Source organism: Lemur catta, chromosome Y, assembly GCF_020740605.2.
Source record: "Lemur catta isolate mLemCat1 chromosome Y, mLemCat1.pri, whole genome shotgun sequence".
Lineage (NCBI taxonomy): Eukaryota > Metazoa > Chordata > Mammalia > Primates > Lemuridae > Lemur > Lemur catta.
This window is the reverse complement of record NC_059156.1, coordinates 489,337-515,733: the sequence shown is the minus strand read 5'-3', so window position 1 is coordinate 515,733 and position 26,397 is coordinate 489,337. Positions and strand designations below refer to the sequence as shown.

The 26,397-nt window shown below is 45.6% G+C and overlaps 1 long non-coding RNA gene, 1 other non-coding gene and 1 pseudogene across 2 annotated transcripts; 1 reads left to right on the top strand and 2 right to left on the bottom strand.

Moving 5' to 3' along the window:
• Window positions 1–231: 231 nt before the first annotated feature.
• Window positions 232–322, bottom strand: LOC123629147 (annotated as a pseudogene).
• An 8,449-nt stretch (window positions 323–8,771) lies between these two features.
• LOC123629095 lies at window positions 8,772–10,060 on the bottom strand. The gene is made up of 3 exons (XR_006731899.1): window positions 9,957–10,060; window positions 9,312–9,336; window positions 8,772–8,860 (listed from the first exon to the last, which is right to left on the bottom strand). It is a non-coding gene; the product is annotated as an uncharacterized LOC123629095 (long non-coding RNA).
• An 8,107-nt stretch (window positions 10,061–18,167) lies between these two features.
• Window positions 18,168–18,276, top strand: LOC123629149. Its single transcript, XR_006731907.1, has one exon. It is a non-coding gene; the product is annotated as a U6 spliceosomal RNA (small nuclear RNA).
• The last annotated feature ends 8,121 nt before the right edge of the window (window positions 18,277–26,397 follow it).

Below are 26,397 nucleotides of genomic sequence, written 5' to 3'. Positions count from 1 at the left end.
TGGCACCGCCGGCCCCAGGGGTCGCCCCGCGATGCGTATTCTTCCGGCGCGGGCCGAGGGGCGCATCGCAGCGTTCCCCTCCTCTCGGAGTTTCTGTGTGCCGTCTCCGACTTGCTCTCACTCCCCTACTACCTCTCCGACTGTGTGACTTTCTTTTTGGCCCTATTTTATCTATCTATTCTCTCTTTGGGTTTTCCTGCCCCCCCTTCTCCCCCCGTATTCATAGTTTCACGGCAGCGGGTGATGTGCCCACACACCAGGACGCACATCTCACACGAGCGTGTGAACACGCAATCACCACGTTTATGAACTAGAAAGGGCTCTGTCTGGGTGACTTTGCAATTCTTTCCCCTCCCCTCCCCCCGCGCTGAGAATGAGTTTCCCCGGCTCCTGTGCCCGCCTGGGAATCGGCTGCAGACGCCGTGGCCCCGGGTCCGCCGCATGTTGCCCTCGGCCTCCCTTGGCACAGTGCCCTGGGCTCCACCAGATGTCTCTGGCGAATTGGGGGCCGCAATGTGCCGTTCACGGTGTGGTCACCAGGTGTCGCTCTGGGATGAATATTCTTCCTTCTCCCTGGGACTTTGGTCTCTTTTTTCAAAATTTCTTTCTTTCTTCCTCTTTTTCCCTGTTTCCATTTTCCCTTTTTAATCTCTTTCTCTCTTTTTGTTGCTTTTTTTGCGGCACACGGGTGATGTGTGTGTGTGGAGGAAACAGGGCGTGAGGGAGAAGAGACATCTCCCACGTGCGCGGGGAACACCCTGGTACCGAATTTTTAATAGTTTTCTCCTCTCTCTCTCTCACTCACCCCCTCTCGTCCCCTCCTTCTCTTCCCTCCCTCCCTCCCTCACTACCTACCTTCCTTCCTTCCTTTTTTTTTTTTCTCTCTTTCTTGTTTTTTTTTTTCTGACAGAGTCTCCTTCTGTTGCCCTGGCTAGAGTGCCATGGCGTCAGCCTAGCTCACAGCAACCTCAAACTCCTTGGCTTAAGCGATCCTTCTGCCTCAGCTTCCCGAATACCTGGGACTACCGGCAGGAGCCACCATGCCCGGCTGAGGTTTTCTATACCTGTTTTTAGTTGTCCAGAGTATTTCTTTTTCTTTCTTAGTGGGGACAGGACGGGACGGGGCGGGACGGGGCAGGGCTGGTGCGGTGCCTCGCTCTTGCTGAGGCTGGTCTCGAAGTCCTGACCTTGAGCGATCCTCCCGCCTCGGCCTCCCAGAGTGCTAGGATTACAGGCGGGAGCCACCGTGCCCGCCCCTTTTTTCTATTTTCTATCTTTTTTTTTTTTTTAGTTAGTTGAGACTGACGGTGAGCACTGCCTACCTGTGTTCTCCTTAGAGCTGACGGATGAAGTCCCCAGCCTGTAGCCCGGGGGTCGGTATGTCTCTTTATTACAAAAACATCACTTGATTTTACTCCCTGCCACGCCCCCGCCCCCACCGCCACCCCCACCCCGACCCACAACCAGGGACAACGCTGTGTACGTCCTCATCGACATATTATTTAGGGCATTGGGGGGGCAAAGGAAATACTGGTCCTGTAGAAGAAACATTCCCTCGCTCCACCGGTGGCTCCCTCAGCCGAGTATGATCTTTATGTCTCAGAACTTTATTCTGCTCTCCGTGTTATTAATAGGAGGATGACGGCTGCACCGGCACCGGCACCGTCACGACCCCCACACCAGCAGCCCCCCGCTCCCCGCCCCCACTCAATAGCACCAGCACCATAATATTTCTATACCTTGTTCGATTGCGGGATTTTTTTTTTTTTTCTGAGGCAGAGTCTGGCTATGTTGCCTGGGCTAGGGTGAGCTCCGTGGCGGCAGCCTAGCTCACAGGAACGTCAAATTCCTGAGCTGAATCGATCCTACTGCCTCAGCCTCTCCAGTAGCTAGGACTATAGGCATGCGCCACCATGCCCGGCTAATATTTCTCTGTATATATGTTTTAGTTGGTCAGATAATTTCTTTCTATTTTTTATTTAATAGAGACCGGGTCTCGCTCTTGTTGAGGCTGATCTCGAACTCCTGACCTCGAGCGATCCACCCGCCTCGGCCTCCCACAGTGCTAGGATTACACGCGTAAGCCACCGCACCCGGCCCCGATTGGGGGATTTTAACTTTTTGAATTTGTCTTTGTAGAAACCAAAGATGACTTCGTAACTTCTTTTTCTTTGGAGCTGTTCCACGGAGGCCAAATCTGTCCTTCCCTAGGATGGGCCTTAGGACTCTCAAAGGCCAGCGGGGAAGGGGAATGAATCCTAGAAATTTTCCCCTTTGAGGCGAGGAAGGCCAGCGTCTGGGTGTTTCAATACACACACCACTCACGCATGTCAGATGGAAAACATGAAAACGTGAAAATCAAAAAATAAAGCATGGAGCCGGCCCGCCCGCCAGCACGCACGCTGGCAGGCAGGCACACCAGATCGTCTGTGAAAAGTGCTGAATGACTTTTTCAGTTGTTCCGGTTGTACAATTTTAGCATGCATTATTTATACACAAACTGACGTGCACACGTATAGGTCTGTCCCTGGTAAAGAAGCCAAACTCAGTAAGATGGATGTCCCTGACCGTGGCCCGGAGAGCCACGCCGAGAAGCAAGGAGTGAGTGCTATTGCCGTGGTCCGGTTACAGTTTGGTTTTCTACATTCCAGGGACATGGGAATTCTGTGTGAAGTCATGGATCGATACGGGGACACGGTGTACGCTGGTTTGCCCCCCACCCCCACCCCAAACGCGAGCCATCTCGAGGCGGGGGATGACGGGATTTACACTGATACTTGGATGGGTAATGGGTTAAAAAAGATGCAGCTTTGTCTAAACGCTTGCGATCTTTTAAGCTAAGGAAGTCCGTTCATCCGAGCCACTCACTCACGGGACGCTGTTAAGTCAAGGGATGACCCGCAGCTGTGATGGAAGCTCTGTCTCGCAGACAGATAGCCTCAGGCCGGCTGACGAGTTAGCGAAGGATAGCTCTGAGAAGGGAGGGGGCGTGACCGGGTATGTCTGACCTGCCTTCTCAGGGCCAAGCAGTCATCTTCTTAGGGTCTTCCTGGGGTTCCCTTGGCCACGAGTGGGGGGATCGATCCATCCATTCAGCCTGCTGGGGAGAGGGAGGGGTGAAGATTTTAACGCATTTCCCAACCTGTGTAGGCAGCGGCAGGAGCGGGACAGGAGCAGTTGTCATGGTCGTCCTCATCGCCACCGCCTCCGTAAAAACACCGAACGACGTTTCTCTATGCACGAAAGGTGTCGGTTTGCCTGCAGATGATAAGGGAGCCTTTCTGGGCTGGGCGATAGAATTTTCAAAGTCTGCCCTTGACCCTGGTGACGCCACACCCACCACCTCTGTAGCCACCCGTGGGACCGGCCCACCAAGCCTGACCTAATGCACTTTTGCAGCTATCTGTCGCCCCACTCCCCCAAGGCTAAAGCCCTCAGGGCGTCCCTTCCCTCACGTTCGTCCCTGCTCCCAACTTTGGACCGACTGGAGGGGTGTGGAGAGCCACGGATGCACCCCACGGCCCCTCACGTGGGACGCCCTTCTTGGAGCCGGCCGGTATTCAGCTTCCTCAAGCGTGCCAACCGCCTCCCGTCAGGGCCTGCCTTTCCCCTCTCTCCCCCGCAGGGCTTTCCCACTCCTTTGCCTGCCTTAGACTCTCTGCCAAAGGCAAAGAAAGCGCTGCTGGCGGTGATGGCGGCGGCAGTGGTGACACTGACTCTCTTGAGAATGAATGAATGAATGAATGTCTAATGTCTGTCTATTTATTCACACACAGGTGCGCACACACACGGCATATATACCACTTATTCTCATTTGGGTGATCTGTCTTCATTGACCTCCACAGAGTCGAGTAGCCTACAAGGCAAATAAAGTACTCAGAATTACACCCCATGTCCTCATGGTAATATTCCCCCTCCCCATCCCCATATGGACATAGATATTGTTTTCCTCTCTCTCCCTGCCTTCTTCCTGCTTTTTATGGTAAGTCCCTTTTTCTTACTGTTTAATTATTGTGGGTACCGAATAGTTGTATATTTTTGGAGTGGTCTGTCTCCCTCTCTTGCCCAGGGTAGAGTGCATCCTTGGTCACCGCAACCTGAAACTCTTGGGCTCGATTCATCCTCCTGCCTCAGCCTTCCAACTAGCTGGGACTACAGGCCTGTGCCACCATACTCGCCTAATGCATGTTTCTTCCTTCTTTCTCCGTCCTCTTTCTTTCTTTCTTTCTTTCTTTCTTTCTTTCTTTCTTTCTTTCTTTCTTTCTTTCTTTCTTTCTTTCTTTCTTTCTTTCTTTCTTTCTTTCTTTCTTTCCTTCCTTCCTTCCTTCCTTCCTTCCTTCCTTCCTTCCTTCCTTCCTTTCTTTCTATCTTTCTTTCTTTCTTGGTTTCTTTCTTGGTTTCTTTCTTGGTTTCTCTCTTTCTCTCTGTCTTTCTTTCTTTCTTTCTTTCTTTCTGTCTTCCTTTCTTTCTTTCTTTATTTCTTTCCTTCCTTTCTTTCTCTTTATTCTCTTTGCTTCTCTCTTTCCTGCCTTCCTTCCTTCATTCCTTTCTTCCTTTCTCTCTTTCCTTCTTACTTTCTATCTCTCTTTTCTTTCTCTCCCGCTCCTTCCTTCCTTCGTTTCTCTTTTTTCCCACTGTTTCTCTCTTTCCTTCCTTCCTTCTTTCTTTGTCTCTCTTTTCTTACTCTCCCTTTCCCCCCTTCCTTTCTTCCATACCAAGTACATTTTCTCAACACAGTGATCTAAAAGTAGAAAGCAACATCAGTGTGAGGCCCCTCTGACATTTCACAGATGCATGAAAATTGAGTTTCATTGAATTTCAGCACATTAAAAACATCATTCACCATGGTCAAGTAGCATTTCTCCCAGAGGTAGAAGAAAGGTTCAACTCACGGAAACCAAAGAATATGATGCATATCTGTAGCAGAATAGGGGCAAAATCTATATGGTCATTTCAATAGATGAAGAAAGACCATTTAACGAAATTCAACATCTCTTCAAGGTAAAATCTGTCAACAAACTATATACAGAATAACGTACCTGAAAACTATAAGTCACTTGTGACAACCCTAGGAAAACATCAATGTGAACGGAGAAAAGTCGGAACATTTTGTCTAATATCTGGAAAAAGACAAGAATGGACACAAGTCCCTACTTCCGTTCAATGAAACCCTGCAATTTCTAGCCAAAGGTATAAGACAGGAGGAAAACCAAACAAAACCAAAACAAACAAAACAAAATGGAAGGAAACATAATCAAAAGGAAAAAGGTAAATATTCCTTGTTTCCCTACAATGTGCTATTTATATATAGAAAAAACTAAAACCAGTAAAAATGAAGAAATTCTGTGATGTTGTAAAATTCAAAATAAGCTTGTAAAATCAGTAGAGTTTGTATACATAAACAGTAATCTGTCTGAAAAATAAGGCAGCAAAATAATTTCAGAAATCAATCCTTACGAATAACTCTAACCACAGAAGTGAGAAGTGTTGTCTTCATGAAAAACAACAAGAAATTCCCAGGGTGGAGACCCAGTAAACCCCATGGTGTCCTGCCAGTCCAGGTACCAGTGCTAATAACACAGGCGAGCTCAGGCTGCAACTTCCAGCCAGGTCCCAGACGGAGGTGCGTGGGGATCGCTGCCACCACCCCCCACAGTGGCATTTGGGCTAGTGAATGAGCTGAGGACCAGGGTCAGAGGGAGACGAAGGGACAGAACTGGAATAGAAAGACAGAGAGAAGGGAGAGGAACGTGACTGAGGGAAAGAGTGGACACAGGTGGAAAGGACACAGAATGAGGCTGCAGCACTGGCTCTGTGAGCGGCTGGATCGGACCCTTCTTGAAGCTTGCTTTCAAAATGACGGCACGAAGGCAAGGAGGATGGGTGCCATCCACACTGTAGTCTTCCCAGCTGCCCACGCGACGAAGCTAAGCTCAAGGGTCTTCTTTATGCCGAGAACACCACAGGTCATTTATGTGGGTCCTTCCACATTCCTTCCTGCAAACACCTGTGTCCTGCTCTGTCGCTAACCTGTCAGGCTTTCAGCACAGGGCTTTGTCCAGCCATATCAGAAATTATTCTCACCCACAATATCTTCAGAGGAAGTTCAAGGAGGGAGAAAAAAAACTGAGATGTGCTAACAGGTAAGTATGTAGGTTATGATAATGCAGTCACCATATCATAACCTCAATAAAATTTGTCGTATCTCCCTCCTGGTTCCAGTGTGCAGCTCGGTCCTGGGAAGAGAGAGCTGCCAGAGGCAGGTGGCTGTCTACTAATTGATAGGAATGTGGTTGGTGGGACTTGGCATGACTCTCCACGTGGGCTGGCCTTGTGGAAGTCCAGGGCCTTGTGAGTGTCACAGAAACATAACACAGCTGCTGCCAGCTGTGCCCTGTAGCAAATATCCTCAGGACACTCTCTGCAGTCATTGACCCTGGACCAGGTCAATAGGGAGCTTGATGATTCCCAGGGTGGAGACCCAGTAAACCCCATGGTGTCCTGCCAGTCCAGGAACCAGTGCTAATAACAAAGGGGAGCTCAGGCTGCAACTTTCAGCCAGGTCCCAGATGGAGGTGCGTCGGGATCATGTCCAGCACCCCCTGTAATGGCACTTGGCCTAGTGAATGAGCTGAGGGCCAGGGTCAGAGTCAGAGCAAGGGACAGAATTGGAATAGAAAGACAGAGATAAGGGAGAGCAAGGAGATTGAGGGAAAGAGTGGACACAGATGGAAAGGACACAAAATGAGGCAGTGGCACTGGCTCTGTGAGTGGCTGGATCAGACCCTTCCTGAAGGTTGCTTTCAAAACAACCACAGCAATGCAAGGAGGAAGCGTGGCGTCCACACTGCAGCCTTCCCAGCTGCCCACCAGACTCAGCTCAGCTGAAAGGACTTCTTTATGCCCAGAACACCACAGGTAATTTAAGGGGATCCTTCCACCTTCCTTCCTGCAAACACCTGGGTCCCGCTCTGCCGCCAACCTGTCAGGTTTTCGGCACAGGCTCTGCCCAGCCATATCAGAAATCATTCTCACCCACAATATTTTCAGATGCAGCTCAAGGGAGGAAGAAAAAACTGAGACGTGCTAAGAGGTAAGTATGTACGATATGATAATGCAGTCACCGTATCATAACCTCACGAAAATATCTCCTATCTTTACTCTTTGGGAGAAGGTCTGATCTCCCATGGGGAAGGTGCCTGCCACGTGCACATGAGTGGAAGGACATTTCTGTGAGGGATGTTCCCTTTTTGCATTGGTGTGTTTTGCAGGTCCATGCAGGAAGCCTGTCTTGCACGTCTCCTCCTCCTCCTCCTTACCCCAGTATTGAGGCCTGTTACCTCAGAGAGGGAAAGAGTCTACCAAGGACAGTTGTACTCATGACATCTTTGGTGACTGAGGTTCCTGGCTTGGCATCTGCCGACCTGGTGGTAGAGCGCATGTGCAGCCCTGTGTTTGCTGGCTCCCTCGTGTTCGACAGCAGCCCATGGCTGTCCTCAGTGGCAAACCTGAGCTTCCACGTGCCAGGGTGGTGATGTGCAAGGTACCCTGCCAGCAAGGATAGATGCTCAAAGACAACCTCTATGCCCCTGCTTGTGTAATGTCCCCACCCCTCTGCTCTGTCCGCTTTTCACTCATACGTGAACAACTGCAGATTAGACACTCATCACACCTTTCTTTCCTTACACATCCATCTGCTCCCGGGACACCTCACTGGCCACAGCACTGTTTCCTGGCCTGTGATCATGTGATGATGCTCTGTCTTTGTGAAGCCATTCACAGGCTCGGGGGGTGAGATGCAGGAGGATTGCTTGAGCCCAGGAGTCTGAGGTTGCTGTGAGCTAGGCTGACACCATGGCACTCTAGCCTAGGCAATGGAGCGAGACTCTGCCTCAAAAAACAAAACAAAACAAACAAAAGAACCACCACATAATATCTTCTAGTTCCATTATGTGAAATCTAAAACTATAAAACCAGAGAGCTGATATCATAGAAGCAGAGAGCAGAACCATGGTTACCAGAGACTGATGGGGGAAAAGGAGAAGAAGAGTTTGGATAATAGGTACAAAGTTTTAACTCTTTAGAAAGGAGAAATAAGTGCTGTTGTTTCAGTGCACAGTAAGATGACAATGGTTAACAAAAAGGTATTGTATATTACATGAACACTGTTACCACAAAGAAATAATGCATGAGGTGACAGACACAGTACATACACTGGTTTGATTGGTCATTATACTGTATACATACAAACATCAAATAGTACCCTATAAACGTGCAATTATGATACCCTATACATATGTACAATTGTATGTTAATTTAAAAAATGGACTAAGAATTTAACATAAGGCCTACAACTATAAAACTCCTAAAAGAATAGGTAAGGGGGAAACCTCATGACAATTGGCTTTGGCAATCATTTCTTGGACATAACATAAAGATCACATGGTACTACATCGCTGTATCCAAAATATCCCAAACATATTCAAGCCAGGACACGGAGCAGACATTTGCACACCCATGTGCATTACAACATTATTCACAACACTCAATACCTGGAGGCAAGCCAAGTGCCCTTTTATGAACGAGTAGATACAGAAAACATGGTAAATACCTACAGTGGAATATTATTCAGCCTGAAAAAAGGACATCCTGACACATATTACAGTAAGGAAGGACAAACATTGAGAACATCATGTGAAGCAAAATAAGAGAGTTTAAAAGAAACAGACACTGTTTGATTAGACTTACATAAAATATGTAGAGTAGCCAAACTCATAGGAAGCAAAAGCAGAACAGTGTTCCTCAGGAGCTGGATAGCAGCCGAAGCGGCAATTTGCTGTTTAATAGGTATTCACTCTCACTTGTGTAAGATAAAAAAGATGTGGAAATCTGTTGCAAAACACCGTGAATATAAACAACACTACCAAACTATATGCTTAAAAATGTTTGAGGTGAGAATTTTATACTTATCACCACAATAAAAAATTTAAGGCTACCTAAGAGATACAGTTAAATTTCTTTTTCCGAAATTATCTTCAAGTATCAAAAGGGTTTCTCTCACATAATGATATAGATTCAAACCATAAACAGATTGTGAAGTTAAGACTACTTGTAACGTAAGGTATAAACAAAGTGGCAGCAATACTTATACAGGCAAAAAATAGATGTTTTTATAGTTCCTAGACATATGCCTAATTTCTATATAAATAAAACAGCATGCTGTCTTAAAGAGTACAGATTTGAAAATTATCATCCCATTCATATCAGGGGTAAAAAGCACAAACACTATTAGTTGATCTCAAGAAACATACCTGAAAATAAAAGAAATGCAGTAATCTGGAATTGAAAATGACAAAAAAATTTAATGGATGAAATACTGAATACAACATAGAGATACTATTGAAAAGTAATTGTTTACATACCTACAATTTTAAATTGTGTGCATCCATGAGGAACAGATATTTTGAATCGTTGCTATTGAATGTATGGCAGTGAAATTTCATCTAAAATGCATTATATTCATTAATAAAAGGCTATACTGAGATTATTTAAATGAAAAGATATTTATGTTGTTAATATACTGGGGCTGTTCTTACATATCATAAAGGCTATAATCTAGTCTTTAGAAGCTAAGCAACGTTTTCTGTTTCCACATAAAGGAACAACATAAACATTATAAAATATCATGAGAATTACTGAAATAAAACAAACATATTGGATGAAATTATACCATCATTTAGATATAGGCTGAGAAAAGAGATATATAAATTTCCATGATTCCTTATTCCTTCCAGTAAACTTAAACTTACATTCCAACATTTTAACACATGTGGTGTCTGCTCATAATCTAATTCAATTCTTATATTACATGTAAATGTGAGCATTTTGCTTCAGAACTTTTGAATCTAAAAGTCCCAGACAAACTGACATGCAACATTTACAAAAGTGAAACTCACAGGAGAGGACGTCACCAAGATGACAGAACAGGACCTCCCCCCCATTTGTACCCTACAGCGCAATGCAGCAGCCGTGCCCAGATGAAACTGCTTTTGTGGGAGCTTCGGGATCCAGAACTGAGCTTGTGGTGCCCTAGGGCAGCTCAAAACCAAGCAGTAAGGCCGCTGTGAGAGGGCAGGTCCTCACCCATGTGACAGGCTGCCTAATCACAGTCCCAGCTACAGAACAAAAGGTAGCAACATCTCACTGGGGACCTAGTTACGGTCCGCTTTCCCTTGGTCTCGCCATTAGCACCATCTGCCAAGATACCCAGGAAGATTCAGAGCCACCTGTGTCTCAGGTGAGGCCTGATGCCCTTGGTCTTGTCTGTGGCCCCTGACTCAGCCCCAAACCCACTTTCTTCACCTCTCATTAATGGTCGGGGGAAAAGAACTCCCGCCCGCACTGGGATCTTCAGGGAGAAACATCCATCTGTGACCTGTATGTAGCACCACCAAATCTGATCTGAATGTGGATCTTTTTTTTTTCTTGAGACAGAGTCTCACTCTGTTGCCCGGGCGAGAGTGCCGTGGCGTCAGCCTGGCTCACAGCAACCTCCAACTCCTGGCCTCAAGCCATCATCCTGCCTCAGCCTCCCCAGGAGCTGGGACTACAGGTACATGCCACCACGCCCGACACATTTTTTCTGTGTTTAGGACAGTCAGGGTCTCGTTCTTGCTCAGGCTGGTCTCAAACTGCCGATCTCAAGCAATCCTCCGCTTTAGCCTTCCAGAGTGCTAGGATCACAGGCGTGAGCCACCACACCGAGCCCTGAATGTGGATCTTGAAGCAACACTGGAACCCGGCTGCCTCCAGCTGCAGGTAGTCACAGCCCAGGAGCAGGCTGGCTAACCTGGGAGCAGTCTGGAAGCGCATCCGTCTGCGTCCATGAAGGCAGGCCTGCTAACGCAAGTCTCACTGTGGATCTAAGAATCCCTGGAACTCAGTTCCAGTCCCTGTCAGCCAAGGTCTGGAAGCAGCCCTGCCCACGCCAACACCTGCAGGGAGACACGCCATGGACCAAGAGACAGAACCGAAGACTGAGGTCCCAGCTGCAGCAGCCCCGTGAATCAGTCACAGCCCCCTCAGCTGGGATCAGGGGTCAGTCCTGCCCATCCAGAGACCTGGGTGACAGCACTCTCAGAAGCCTGTCATTGAGACAAACTTGCCACACCTATTGTAGAAGCCCCTGATCTGCAGAAACCACTGCAGTTCCTCGTCTCAGCGCCAGTCCTACTGAGCAAGATCTCGAAGAAAGCTCAGTCTCCCCAGGGAATAGACAGGATGCATGAGTGTACGATGCCCTGATAACTGAGTGCTCTGCCAACCACGAATCCGCTACAGTCCCAGTAGCAGTCATGGGACCTGGCTCCAAACTCAACTGACTGGAATCTCCGTGAAAATATCATCAGCCCATGGATGAAATATGGCAAGATATTTAACTTCTCAAACTAGTCGATAATGACTGAAAGAGGGGAGTGCTCCTTCATAGTCAGGGACACAAACACAGGAATACACAAATCATAAACCATCGGGCAAACCTGATCACCACCAAAGAAAACTAATGAATCTGTGGTAATCATCTGCAAAAAAAAGGAGATACAGGAATTGGCTAACATAAAAATTAAAATTATCAACTTTAAAGAAATTTCAATCAGATAAAAGACGAACATAGATAATAAAAAAGGTTTCTGTAACAATGCATGAACAAAATGAGAATTTTGATAGAGAAATGAAAACCATAAAAAAAACTCAAACAAATCTTGATGATAAAGTACACAACTGAAGAACTAAATCGTGTAATTAAAAGCTTTAAGAGGAGACTCAATCATGCAGAATAAAACTTCAGCAAACTCAAATATAGGTCATTTGAAACTGGCCAATTAGGGGAAAAAAAAGAAAAAGTAAAGAAAGCACATGGCCTTTATAGTGCCTCATAAAGTGAACAAATATATGCATTTTTGGATTTTCAGAAGAAGAGAAGGAAAAAGAATAAAGTGATTTTTAAAAGATATAATGTCTTAATACTCTTCAAATCTATTATAGAAAATCAAATTGACATCCAGTTTTTTTTTTTTTTTTTTTTTTTTTTTGAGACAGAGTCTTGCTTTGTTACCCAGGCTAGAGTGAGTGCCGTGGCGTCAGCCTAGCTCACAGCAACCTCAAACTCCTGGGCTTAAGCGATCCTACTGCCTCAGCCTCCCCAGTAGCTGGGACCACAGGCGTGCGCCACCATGCCCGGCTAATTTTTTCTATATATATTTTTAATTGTCCAGATAATTTTTTTATTTCTATTTTTAGTAGAGACGGGGTCTCCCTCAGGCTGGTCTTGAACTCCTGACCTCGAGCGATCCACCCGCCTCGGCCTCCCAGAGTGCTAAGATTACAGGCGTGAGCCACCGCACCTGGCCCTGACATCCAGTTTCATGAAGCTCAGAATACCTAAAGCAGGAAAAACCTAATGAAGATTGCCCAAAGAGACATTATATTTAAAATGTCAAGATTCAAAGACAAAGTGAGCAAGTTGAAAGCAGGAAGACATCTACAATGTTCCCAACATATTTTCCAGCAGAAATCTTGCGGGCCAGGTAGGAGGTATACAATATATGCAAAATGCTACAAGAGCAGTAGAAAAACCCCTGCCAAGTATATTTAAGAAAGCTGTCTTTTGAGAGAGGTCAACATGTTCTTCAACAAAACAAAAAACTGAGGTAATTTATTACCAATAGATCTGTCTTATAAGAAATGCTATGGGGAATTACTCAAGTTAAAATGATGGAATGCTAACAATATAAAACCTTGAAAGTATTTATCTCACTAGAAATGCTAAACAAATAGTAAAATTCACTATGGTCTAATATTGTAGTAGTGGTGCATAAATCACTTTCAACTCTAGTACAAAAGCTACAAAAGTATTAAAAATAATTACAGCTATTTTGTTAATGGATATATAATGTCAAAATAAAAGTATAGCATATATAGTATTAACATAAAATGTGTGGAGGGGAAGAAAGGTGAACTTTTTATGCATAAAAGTTAAATTGCTGTCTTAAATTAGATTGTTAGTTGTTTTATGAAAGTCTCATGATAACCACTAAGAAGAATAAACTGCAGGAGAGATACAAAATAAAAAGAGAAAGTAATCAAAGCTCATAACAGCAAAAACAATACACAAAAGGCAACCCAAGGGAATGCAGCACAAAAGGAAGAAAGAAACAAAGGAACTATAAGCCAGACAGAAAACAAGAAAATCACATTAGCCAGTCCTTTCCTATCAATAATTACTTTACAAATAAAAGGATTAAATTATCCAATAAAAAGACAGCCATTGGTTAAATGTTGCCTTCCACCTTTAAGCTACATTTAATGGCCATTGAGATGGAATTAAGGGACAAGAGCTTCAAGAAGTGATCAGGCCACCAGGGCTGTGCTTTTCTGGCACACTGTCCCCCTCCCCCCCTTGTCTTCAGCCCCTAATGTCACAGCAAAAAGGATGTCACCAGATGCCAGTGCCACATTATTGGTCATTGGTCTTCCCTGCCGCCAGAATCATGACCCGAATAAACTTCTGTTCTTTATAATTTACGCCGTCTTTGTTATTCTGTTAGAGCAGCAGAAAATGAAGTAAAACTGCCAGAGTGGCTAAATAAATACAAAAAAATTAAGTATTTCTGCTCTTCACAAAAATCTCACTTCTGATTTAAGGAGAAACATAGGTTAAAAGTGAAAGGATAGAAAGGGATATTCCGTGCAAATGATAACCAAAAGAGTGCAGGGGTGATAATACTCATATTAGAAAAAATGCCCTTCCACGCAAAACCTCTCGCATGGGTCAAAGAGTTTGCTGTATAATAAAAAAGGTTAATTTGTGACAAGGACATAACAACTAAAAATATACATGCACCCAACACTGGACCACCTAAATATATGAAATGTGATGCCTTCAGATTTGCTCTTCTTTCTCAAAATTCTGTTATCTATTTGGGGTCATTTGTGGTTCCATAGAAATTTTAGAATGTTTTCCTATTTCTGTGAAAAATGCCGTTGACATTTTAGTAGGAATGACATTGGACAGGTAGTTTGCTTTGTGTACTATGAGTATTTTATAAATAATAAATTTTCAATCTATAAACAAGGGGTATCCTTCCATTTGTTTCTTCAGTTACTTTCATCAATATGTTATATATTCCTGCTGAACAGAACTTTCAACTCTTTGTTAAACTGAGTCATAACAACTGTTAATTTTTGATGCTTTTGTAAATGGGATTGTTATCTTAAATTTTCTCTGACAGTTTTTTAGTGTATAGAAATGCAAATAATTTTTGAATGCTGATTTTGTGATCTACAACTTTACTGGATGGCTTAAAAGTGAACACTAACAAAACTGTAGGAAGAAATAGACAGAAATTCAATAATAGGAACTTTAATACAAAATGGCCCTAACAGACATACATATAATATTCTATCCAATAGTATGAGAATACACATTCCTCTAAGAACATATGGAATGTTCTCCAGGACAGATCAAAAGTTGGACCAAGAGAAAAAATACTTTTGAAGTTAAGAAAATGAAAATCATATCATGCTTTTTTTCTTATCACAATGGGATAAAACTGGAAATCAACAGCAGGAAGAAAACTGGAAGATTTATTTTGCTACTCTGTCTGTGGACATTAAACCACAACCTCCTAAACAACTAAAGGGTCAAAGAAACAACCGAGAGGCATATAAAAGATACCTTGAGACACGGGAAATTCGGAAGAGAACAAACCAGAACCTCTGTGATGCAAAAGCTTATACTGATAAATTCTTCCATTAAGAGAACCTCCCCTTCTGTGTACTGACCACTTGATGCTGAATTCAGCCATTTACCCACGTGCTCTAGACTGAAAGTTCCTGAACAGCAGCAACCATGACTGCTTCCCACTGCTTTTCTCATGGCCCTTTGAAGTTACGGAAGCCAGCTGGTTTATGTTTCAGTTTGAGTCTCTAAACCCCTTCCTTGTTCTTTACTCAAGTGCCAGGAAACTGGAGTCACTCCCATCTGGGGACCAACCTAGGCCATCCCTTCTGTGAAAGGAGAGAAAAATCCTGGATGACACATCGCTATCCCTCTTGGATGGAAGGAGAATTCGACCCTGTTGTCATCCTGACCTCAATCTGCACAGGACATCCTCAGTCTCTCCAAGACTTCCGGGTGTTGGTGACAGGGTCCCTAGTGAGCTTGGGCTGATGTCTCCATGGTGATGCAGGCAGGAGAGACTCAGGCTGACGCTGTGGGGTCAGGACGGGGAAGCAGCCTGCCCTGGTGGAGCAGCTGACTGTGGATAAAGGTGTCATATCATGTGTCCCTGACCAGCCAACCCCGGGGAAAAGGAGGAACACACTGCCCCAGTGACACCGGGTACAGGCAGGGGGAGTTCTGGTCATGGCTCTAGATATTTTGTGGTCCTGACCTTTCAATGGTAATCGACCTTCTCCCTTCTTATGTTGTTCAAGGTAGGATCTGGTGTCCATGGAAGTGTTGGATTCAATGCTGATGACTGTTTTCACTTCCAGATTTTATACTGACCACTGGAAGCCACACCCACAGTTAAAGCAGGTGACTGGAGAAGATCTGGAAAATTACAGGAGCTCCACCTAGAGAAGTCTTTCAGGTTAGTCTCTCCTGCCGCAGGCACTACCCCACCGTGGGCATTTCGTACATCCCCAGCGTGAAGTCTGGCCCTGTCTTGTGAAGCCCAAGTGGAGGCCACGTCTTGTGTGTATATTCAAGGAGAAATCCCACTTGCTTCCGAATCCTTGGGTTTCACGCTGAAGAAGGAAGACTGGCGGGAGGGGCCCTCCTGCAGGCAGCTCTAGAGCATCCTGAACGATCCCTGGCCTTGGATTCAGAATCTGAAGCTGCAGATTTACAGCCCAGAGAGGTGGGGAAGCAGCACCTGCTGCACACTGCCTGGCGTTTGGGCAGGATGACACAGCAGAGCTGGAGGTTCTCGGGCTGACCTGGCGTGCGTGTACCCTGCTGGGTGGGTGGCGGAGCCCCAGGGTGTCTGGGTCGGTTTCGAGTCTGAAGACGCCAGGGGCACTGAACGACAGGGCCGGGACTGCTGACTGTGACCCTGTGGGAGTGGTTTTGTGGGAATTTGGTCTAACTGTGCTCTAGGAGCGACTGTAGTCCATAAAGAGGCAGGGACACTAGAAAACTCAGTTTTAAAAATTATAAATGTTGGCTGGGTGTGGTGGCTCACATCTGTAATTCTAGCACTTTGGAAGCTGAGGCAGGAGGACAGCTTGAGTCAGGACTGCAAGAGCAGCCTGGACAACACAGTGAAAACTTGTCTCTACACAAAACAAAACAAAAATGGAAAAAGTAGCTGGGTGTGGAAGCACGCATTTGTAATCCCAGCTCCCATGAGGCTGAGCTGGAAGGGTCACTTGAGCCCAGGAGTTTGAGGTGACAGTGAGCTATGTTCATGCCACCGTACTCTAGGCTGCGTGACAGAGTGAGACCCTGTCTGAAAACTAGATAAGATGTACCCATGAAGTGTTAGCATGTGACAAATAGGTGCAGTGGCTGACACCTGTCAACCTAGCACTTTGTAAGGCTGAGGCAGGAGGATTGCTTCACCCCAGGAGTTTGAGACCAGCTTGCCCAAGACAGGAAGACCCTGTCTTTACAAAAAGTAATAATTAAAAAAAATAGCCATGCATGACTGCATGCACCTGGACTGCTAGCTCCTCAGGAGGCCGTGCCTGTAGGATCACTTGAGCCCAGAAGTCTTGCAGTGAGCCATTATTATGCCACCATCTTTTAGCCCAGGGAACAGACTGAGACCCTGTCCCCCAAAAGTTGCTTATTTCTTAGGTCTTCACTATAAACTAAGATTAACAAGGGTTAAAATTCTGACTACCATATGGTAACTAAAGCTAGAGATGAGAACAGAAAGAATTCTACATACAGAGCATATGAAGAAAATAAGATGTGTTTTCTGGTGAAGAAGGTTATAAAAAAGATATAAAGATGTATTTTTTCCCAAAAAATTTAATTTTCCCTAGGACAGAGTTTATTTAAAAGTGGCATTAAAAGAATACAAGGGCTGGGCGTGGTGGCTCACCCCTGTAATCCTAGCCCGCTGGGAGGCTGAGGCGGGTGGATCACTCGAGGTCAGGAGTTCAAGACCAGCCTGAGCGAGACCCTGTCTCTACTAATAAAAATTATCTACTAAATAAAAATTATCTAGACAACTAAAAATATATATAGAAAAAATTAGCCGGGCATGGTGGCACATGCCTGTAGTCCCAGCTACTCGGGAGGTTGAGGCAGTAGGATCACTGAAGCCCAGGAGTTTGAGGTTGCTGTGAGCTAGGCTGACGCCACGGCACTCACTCTAGCCCGGGCAACAAAGTGAGACTCTGTCTCAAAAAAAAAAAAGAATACAAGAAGAAAAACATGAAGTGAACTAAATGGATGTAGAAGACTGGAGAAAAAAGAGAATGGGAAAAATATAAGAGGTTATAAAAGGTTTATACAAATCTTGTGTGGTCAGAGCTGATTGACATTGGCTAGATCTTTTCATAAGGTTTTATTAAAATTGGCTTTCACAATGATAAAGATAAAATTTGGTTTTATCTTTTAAATAAGATTTTCATGAAGTATTGATAAGAGATAATAAAAGACTTTGGTTCACCTTTTGAGTAAACTATGAAAAGAAATAAAATGACAAAATTTCTTCATCAATTGTGTGCTGTCCTGTTTCTTCCTGGAGACTTCCTTCTCATCTTCAGAGATTGACAGACTCTTTTTACTGTAAAATAATTTGTCTATCTGTAATACAGGGCCAACTTTTTAGCATTTCCATTGTGCATATCACCCTTATTCTTCCAGACTGGTGGAATATATACATGGGCTAATACAAAATCAACTGGCAAAGTTTATAGAAACTTTGAACCTTCCCTGGCCTAAGACTCTTCTGTTAGTTCTGTTGAACTTACGTTTTACCCCGTTTGGAAAACATCAACCTTCTCCCTTAAAATAGCAGCAGGAAGGTGCATCCACCCGGCTGAAGTAGCCTACAGCCAGCTCTCCTCAAAGCCGATATTCTTCATTACTGCCAAGGCCTTACAAAGCTCCTCACTAAAAATTTTAAATTAATTAAAGTTTCTTCCATGCTTGCTTCGGTAGCACACACATGTACTAAAATTGGAACAGCACACAGAAGATTAGCATGGCCCCTGTGCAAGGATGACACGGAAATTCGGGAAGCGTTCATATTTAAAACAAAACAAAACAAAACAAAAACTTCTTTGAACAGGGTGCTCTTTGGTGATGTAAACATCAAAGATCATGGCCTGCAACATGGATACTTTATTTACTAGAAACACCATCAAGTAAGATTCACTCTAGCACTGTTTGAAAAAGTATCAGGTGTTGTTGAACAATCCCTGTGCTGCTAAATTAAGGGACAAAGTCTCTTAGGATATTTTATCACCCCTCTATCTCTACATAGATCTGAGGAAAACCAACACTCTGCTACTTCCCTCAGACTTTTCTCTAGGCATGACTTAGATCAACTTCTACTGGGGGCAAATGCTAATTATCTTCCTAGCCACCAAGGAGATAGCTCCATGCACTTCACAGGGTGGGCACCTGTGCCTTGGTGGCTGTCAATTCTCATCAACACATGATTAGAAATCTTTGTATAACCTAAAGAAAAAATGCTGATGAAACTACTCCCTCCATCACAGCTCAACAAATAGCTACTGATTCACTGGCCGAGGAGGTACTAGGCAAGCACGTTGCTTTAGATTATATATTGCCGGAGCAAGGAGGTGTATGTGTGGTGGCAAACACCTTTGTTGTATATATATATATAAATAGTCCCCATGAAGTAGAATCTCATCCAGGAAAAATTAGAAAAGAAGCTACTTGACCTACAACAGGGTCTATAAAAACCCTGGATTGAATTTTCCTGCTGATGTTTTTAGCTGGATCCCTAATGAAATAAGTATTTTCTTATTGTTCTGGCATTCTTTTAGTATTTTTGCTATTCAAATTATTAACACATGCATTGCTGTTTTACTTCTAGGAAAATTAAAATTATAGTATTCCAAAGAGTAGAAAATTTAAAATAAGCAACACCAGCTATGTAAATCAGTGATTTGGCTAAAATCTCATTTCTGCCACTCTATTGAGAGCATCCCAGTTTGGCTGTTTGCTGCTCTTTAATTCCTCACTGAAATGTCTCCTCTAACGCCATCCCAACGTAGGATAGGACTACATGGCCACGAGCCTTCCCGACAGTGAAGAACATCTTAACAGTCAGAATTTAATCAATGTTTTTAAAAAGAAGGATTGTGATCAAAAAGGGGAAATTATAAAGAAAACAAAGTGTCAGTTCAGGAATGCCGCCTTCTCTAAATTATTAGGCCCAGAAGGGCACAGGACTGTGACAGCAGCCATGCCCACTCCCCACCGACCCCTGAACTAAGAAATCATCTGCAAACCCTGTTTCCTGTGTGGACTCTGACAGCACAAGTAGCTACAAAGTCACTAACAAAGCCACACGCTGAGCACCGTAACTCACACCCTGTAGTTCAACAGTGTAGAGCCAGTCACTAATCAATGTCGTTTCTGCAAACTGATGACAATTCCTGGGACAACTTCATATTGCTCCACTCCTTCTCCCCCTTTTTGACTTTAAAAGTCTGCTTATAAAAAAGACCAAACAGAGCTCACATCCACGGTTACTCTGGTCTCAGTCTTCCAGGCAACTGTTCCCACCTTGGCTCAAGTAAACTCTGAAATTATATTTTGTGCCTCCGTTTCTCCCTTTAGGTAAAAAAACTCATAAAGGATTAGCACTTGGGGACAAAACAAAAATGGCCTTCTCAACAACCCTTAACAAACTTCAAACACTAAAGTCCCACTAGCTGTGCAAGGGGGAGTACACTGAGTGACACACAGCCCCGGAGGGCAGCACAGCAGCCACAGAGCCAGCCACAGAAACCACAAAAAACCTTTTCAGCATAATATTCATGGAATATTAAAGGTGGCATTAAGCCACTGAAAACTCACAACAGGAAAGACCGAGCAAAACTGCTTCACAACAACTCGACGGTGAACTCACAAAGCACAGTAAGAACCAGCCCTGCAGTTGGCTCAGGGTGCGGAAGGTAGGCGACATCTGGGGACCCCCGGGGCTGCCACGGCTGTCTGTTCTCCCTGCGCTGAGTCCATGGGGGTTACATTCTTAGTGTTTGCACACAGCATAAAACTGTTTATCTCGAGAACCTTCTTTGCTTCTTCACACCATATGACTCAATCCACTCACATTTTCAAGTAAGAAAACAAATCTCACACTCAAATCATGGAATAAAACTGTTAAATGGGCTGGGCACAGTGGCTCAGGCCTGTAACTCTAGCACTCTGGGAGGCCGAGGCGGGTGGATCGTTTGAGCTCAGGAGTTCGAGACCAGCCTGAGCAAGAGTGAGACCCCGTCTCTTCTAAAAAATGGAAAGAAATTATATGGACACCAAAAAAATATACATAGAAAAATTAGCCGGGCATGGTGGCGCATGCCTGTAGTCCCAGCTACTCAGGAGGCTGAGGCAGGAGAATCGCTTGAGCCCAGGAGTCTGAGGTTGCTGTGAGCTAGGCTGACGCCACGGCACTCTAGCCAGGGCAAAAGAGTGAGACTCTGTCTCAAAAAAAAAAAAAAAAAAAAAAAAATTAAAAACTGTTAAATGCTTGGATGAACTAAAAGTACATGGCAGCAAGATTTTATAAAAGAAACAAAATGGAATCAGCTCAGGTGAGCAGCCTGTTTCCTCCACAGTTCACAAGGAACCCCACACTCAGGAGGCTGACCAGGGTCCCCACCTTGGGGACCACAAGCACCATGGAGACGTAGTCCAGGGTGGCTCCCTCCTGGGGAGAGACAGAAACCTCAACAGCTGGGAAATTTAACTCTGGGAGCCCCACACATCCTGTCCCCTCCTGGCAGCGTGGACACTCACCCTCCTCCACGGTCACAGTTCTCACCAGCAGCCAAACACCGAGAGTCACTCTGAGGTCTGACCTGTGATGCCTCTTTCCTGACACCGCGTGTGCGGGGATTGCTGAACACCTACCAAGTCTCCACACCAGCTGCGTGTCCAGCAATTCAATACTGACGCCACCCAGAGTCCGCACACAGCCCACAAGTTCAGGGCTCAGTCCCACAACACCGTCGCCACTGCAGATGCCAGTGGCAAGCCCTGGGGCCCATCGATGCCTCCGACCAACTGCCCATGAATCAGGGGCTTCTGTCGCCCTCCTCAAGTCCAATAACTGGACAGAGGCACTCACAGAACTCAGCAAAACATTGTAATTATTGTTACTAGTTTTCTGTAAGGATACGGCTAAGGAACAGCCGAGTGAAAGAGCCGTAGGGGACGAGGAAATGTGGCAGGGGAACAGGATGGATGTCCTGGAGAACAGTGTGAGTGAAGAAATCCCACAGCCTCTATGTTCAGTGAGAGCAGCCGACTGCAGACGAGGCCTTTTCCATTTGGTTTAGATTACGCTCTATTTTTCACCTATCACAAAGCCAGACAGACCACAAAGTTTTACTTTTGCCTTATAAACAATGTGCTGAACAGTTGTATCCTCAAGTGATTAGAACAAACTATTTGTTAACCAAACTTTCCTTCAGTTTCTCGCCTCCTCCGAGGCTGCTGCACTTTGACCAAGCTCAGACTGAGCCAACAGAGAGGCCTGGGTCTGCCTCCCCTGAGAACAGGCTGACTTCAGCGGGAAACCTCTCTGATCTGGGACCGGACCCCGCCACCCCCATCCTGCCCTCCCTCCCACCTTCTGTCCACTCTTGTTTGCTCTTCGCTGTGAAGAAAAGCCCTTGTCTGCCTAACCTCGGAGACATTTGCAGATGTCATCCTTGGTGCTTTTACACCGAGACTTCTTTACAAGAAAGTTACCTCTAACGTAAATTAGAACGTATTTTGTTACTGTCTAAAACAGCCCCAGGACAACAACAATTACACCCCCAGACAGGGCATCACACCCCCACCTCCACCCCGACCACATCTGCCTGCGGACCCCCAGCTTCCCAGGGCTCTGCAGCTTCTCTCACTATAAAGGGCTCCTTCCAGGGTTGCTGTGAACAGACTGGGACACTTGGGAGGGGGAGGCTCCCAGGAAGGACTAACGGGGCCTTCAGTGACCCCCTTCTGCTAGGTCAGGATTGACCTTTGCTTGGAGTATCCAAGCCCAGGTCTCTGCTTCCCAAGTGAGGTTATTATTCACTTAGTTTTTTTTTTTCTTATTAATTTTTTTTCTTTAGACAAGCACGAAAATGAGGTTTATTGAGGACAGCCAGATAGGATTATACGGCAAGAGCAAGATACAGATTTACAGAGCATGACACATACATCACAGATGATGACCAGACCCACTGTCGCAGCAGAGAGAGAGCCCAAGGAAGGGCGCAAAAAGTATTCACTTAGTTTTAAATGAGAAAACAGCAAGTGTTAGAAGAATCCAACAAAATCCCTCAAACTACCTGTTTATGATTATAGAAGGGAAGAAAATGATACGGCACCTACATTTTACATCTCAAGAAGAAAAGCAAAACCATCTACCCCTTTCAGACAATAAACATGTCTTTTAATCGCTATTTCTATTATAACAAATCGTTTGGTAAATAATGAATCACACGTGAACACTTCTAGTAACTGCCAAGTCCTGCCACATAAATTTAGCTATAAACTCTGACACGCAGATCACAGGACACAGAACAGAGTCATCCACTATCAAACATTCTCCAGCCTGCATAAGAGAGGAACTCACGTCTTGGTGAACATTTCCTACTCACCAATTTATTTACCACACTTTCTTGTGGAAAGGTATTCATTTTCCTGCAGCCATGATTGTAGAGATATTTTCCCCATCTTTTCTCTCCCTGGTGGCATTCCCAAAGCTAAGCCCTGGGGTTCTGATTGAAGTCACCCAAAACTAGAACAGAACTCAGAACCTTACAGCACTCACTCTGGGAAAGAAAACGGTAAATAAGAATTTTTAACAAAAGCAATATTGTAAGACTGGATTTTTTCCCCCCCATAGCCACCTCCTTCTTGCCTCACTGGAAATATTTTCTTATGTTTTGAGCTCTACTGATAAAATATATTTTACTGTTAAGGAGTAAATCTTTTCAAGGTGACAAACTCAGGGAGGGGTGGGGCTGACTGCAGGACAGACACGTGTGACTCCCGGGCCAAGTCAGACCGTCCTGTCGCGTGTGACGTTCCCCCACTCCCACCCTGTTCCCTGGAAAAACTCAACGACCACGTCCCAGCAGACACTGCTCTGGGCCTCTGTGCGCCTGAAGTGCAAACTGCTTTGCCGGCTCCTGCACTGCCTCACTCGGGTGAGTTTTCCTTGTCCTTTGAGAAAGAGTCCAGAGGGCAGGAGCCATTTCTGCCCTTTCCTCTCGATACCAGCATCCTATTGGCTGAGCACCAGCGTTTCTCCAAGGAATGGAAGCTCAGGTTCAGGAAAGAAAACCTTACTATCCCAATGGATTGGCTTTATAGATGAAGGCTACAACAGGAGGCTCCTGTCAGCCACAGGGCACCCAGCTGTTCCCCCTGCAGGAGTGGGGAACCTGCGGCCTTAAGACAATATGTGGCCCTCTAGGACCTTAAGTATGGCCTTTTGACTGAATCCAAATTGTACAGAACAAATCCTTTTATTAAAAGGGGTGCAGCAGAGAAAGGTGAAGCTTTTCTTGCCTCCTTTGCTGCTTAAAAATGAACAAACTTGAAATCAGAAGGCCGCAGGTTCCCCACCCCTGCAAGGCTCCATCCCCATCCTCAGCCTGTGCTCTGGACAGAGATGACACAGGACTGACATTCACCACACGTTCCAGGAGACACGGTCACTGTGGGTATCTTGGGTCATCCCCAGACAGTGTGAAACCAGCTCCAGGAAAAGACACACGGATGGCTGAGGACACGTCACCCTGTAAAGTTTTCAACGGGGACCTCAACCTAAAGATAAGCTGGTAAGGTGTGTGAGCCCAGGGAAGACAACAGGAGCAGAAGCACAAAGAATTTTACAGGGAGTGTCAGGTGATTATTCTCTGCTTTCCTGTTACCTGAAATGTTCAGAAACAGAAAACAAATATTTTAAAAAGAGCCACCCAGAGTCCTGTGGGAAAAACATGTTCAACAAGCACAATAGTGTGTCTGCTTGAAAAATAAATAAGGAACAAACAGTTCATAATGTTATGAGTTGGGGAGCGGAAGGAGGCATTTGGGAACATAGGAAAAGAACTAGAAATTTCAGATTTCCAACAGGCCCCGTTAGAACAGCTGGCTGAGCAAACTGGATTTGAGACCCTGCTGGCCACACATCTGGAAAATGCAGGGGAAACCGGTCCCCTGAGTCAGGGAGCAACTAGACTGAACCGGCCACAGTGTCCCCGGCTCCTCCGTATGGAAATTTAGTTCTAACTCAAATGCATTTCCCGTAAATCACAACATACACAAACTGCCAATAGAGCTCCGATTACATAAGCAGAAAACAGCCACAGGGATACTCCAAAGAAGCCGCTACATAACTGTACCCAATCAATTATTTAAATTCCTTCCATTCCTCAAGCACCTTATCAACGCCTTTCTTGCAAGCCAAGCCCCTCCAGTGGCCCCAAGACCTCAAACCACGGTTGGGGACGTGCAGATTCACCAATTACTATTTGCTTAAATAAACGATTCTAAGTTTCCACGCTTCCCCAGTTTAACTGTTAACAGGACGGAGGAGGGACGAGGCCCTCACGGACTACGCCTCCTCTCCCGCACCAGCCCCGCACAGCGTCGCCGCCGTCCCCGGAGGACCCTCCCGTCGTCCCCGCACAACCTGGGGAGACGCGCGGCCGCCCGGAGCCGCTCGGGCTGGGGCCGCAGGACACGCCGGGCCGGGCCAGGACGCCCAGGGCCCCGCTGCCCGCCCGGCCCGGCCCCGCCCCGCGGACCGAGGGGACCGAACGCCCCGGCGCGCCTCGGCCCGACCTCGGTCCCGGACTCCGGAGGCGAAGCCGGGAGGCCGCGTCCCCACAGCCGCTTCCGGCCGCCCGCCCGGCCCCCGCCCCCTCGGAGCGCCGACCGCACACTCGCCCCGTCCCAGCTTCCGGGGCGTCCCCGCGTCCTCCCTAGGGACCCCCAGTACCTGCAGGTCACGGGTGACACGGGCTGCGGCAGAGACACCTGGGCCCCCTGCAGGAGCGACAGCGGAGCGCGGACGCTGCTCCGAGCCCGGCGGAAGAGACAAAGGCCGCGCCAGATCCCGGAAGCCGCCTCCTTCTTCCCGGCTGCGCATCTGATTGGACAGCTCTCACGTCGGCACGCCGGATTGGATAAGGCTCTAGGCCCCACCCCTCCGGCCATGAGTGACGGGAGACGCGGTCAAACCAGGGCTGAAGGAGGCCGAGTAACAGGTGTTTCGCCCTATGTAGCTTTAAGTGTTCTCACACCAAAACATGATAAGCATGTGAGGTGTAATGCATATGTTAATTAGCTTGATTTAGCGATTTCACATTGTAACGTATTTCAAAACATTATATTGTACACGTGAATATGTTCAATTTTATTTGTCAATTTAAGTAAGTTAAATACTAAAAGGGAAAACAAATTTATTCTATGAAGCCATTGTTACCCAAATAACAAAGCCAGACAAAAGCATCACATGGACAGAAATGTATAGACCATTATCTCTTAAAAATACAGACACATATTCTCAAGTATAGTAGCAAACTCAATGCAACAACATATAAACATGATTGGACGCATTCACCAAATTTTTATCTGACAAACGCAAGTATGGTTTAACAACTACAAACAATGCAATACATCATAATAATAGAATAAAGTACAAAAAATTATTTTGATTGAGACAGATGAGCTTTTGATAAGTTCAATGCCTGTTCATAATAACCACACACACCCGGAAAACCAGGAATAGAAGGGAATTTTCTGGAACTGCTGAGGGCACCTGTGAAAAATCTACAGCTAATAACATATGTCATATTGAAAACCTGAGTGCTTTATACGTTTGTCAAAGTCAAAATACAAATGTAGAGACAAATCTCTGAATTTAATGTTTTATCTAGAAGAAAAGAAGTGTAATTTGAGGCCCACATGCAGACCGGGTGGTCTTTGGTACGTCTGAGGAACAAAGGCTAAGGTGCTATAGAAAGAAGAAATGTTATGTGTAGCTCTTTAAGCAGGTTTGTTGGCACTTGTATGGGTTTGGGGAGCCGGCCAGCCCTGGCTGGTGAGGGATGGTGCTGAGAACATCAGTCCTAGAGTTACAGCAGGTTAAATCAGGAGCTGTAGATAAAACTGGT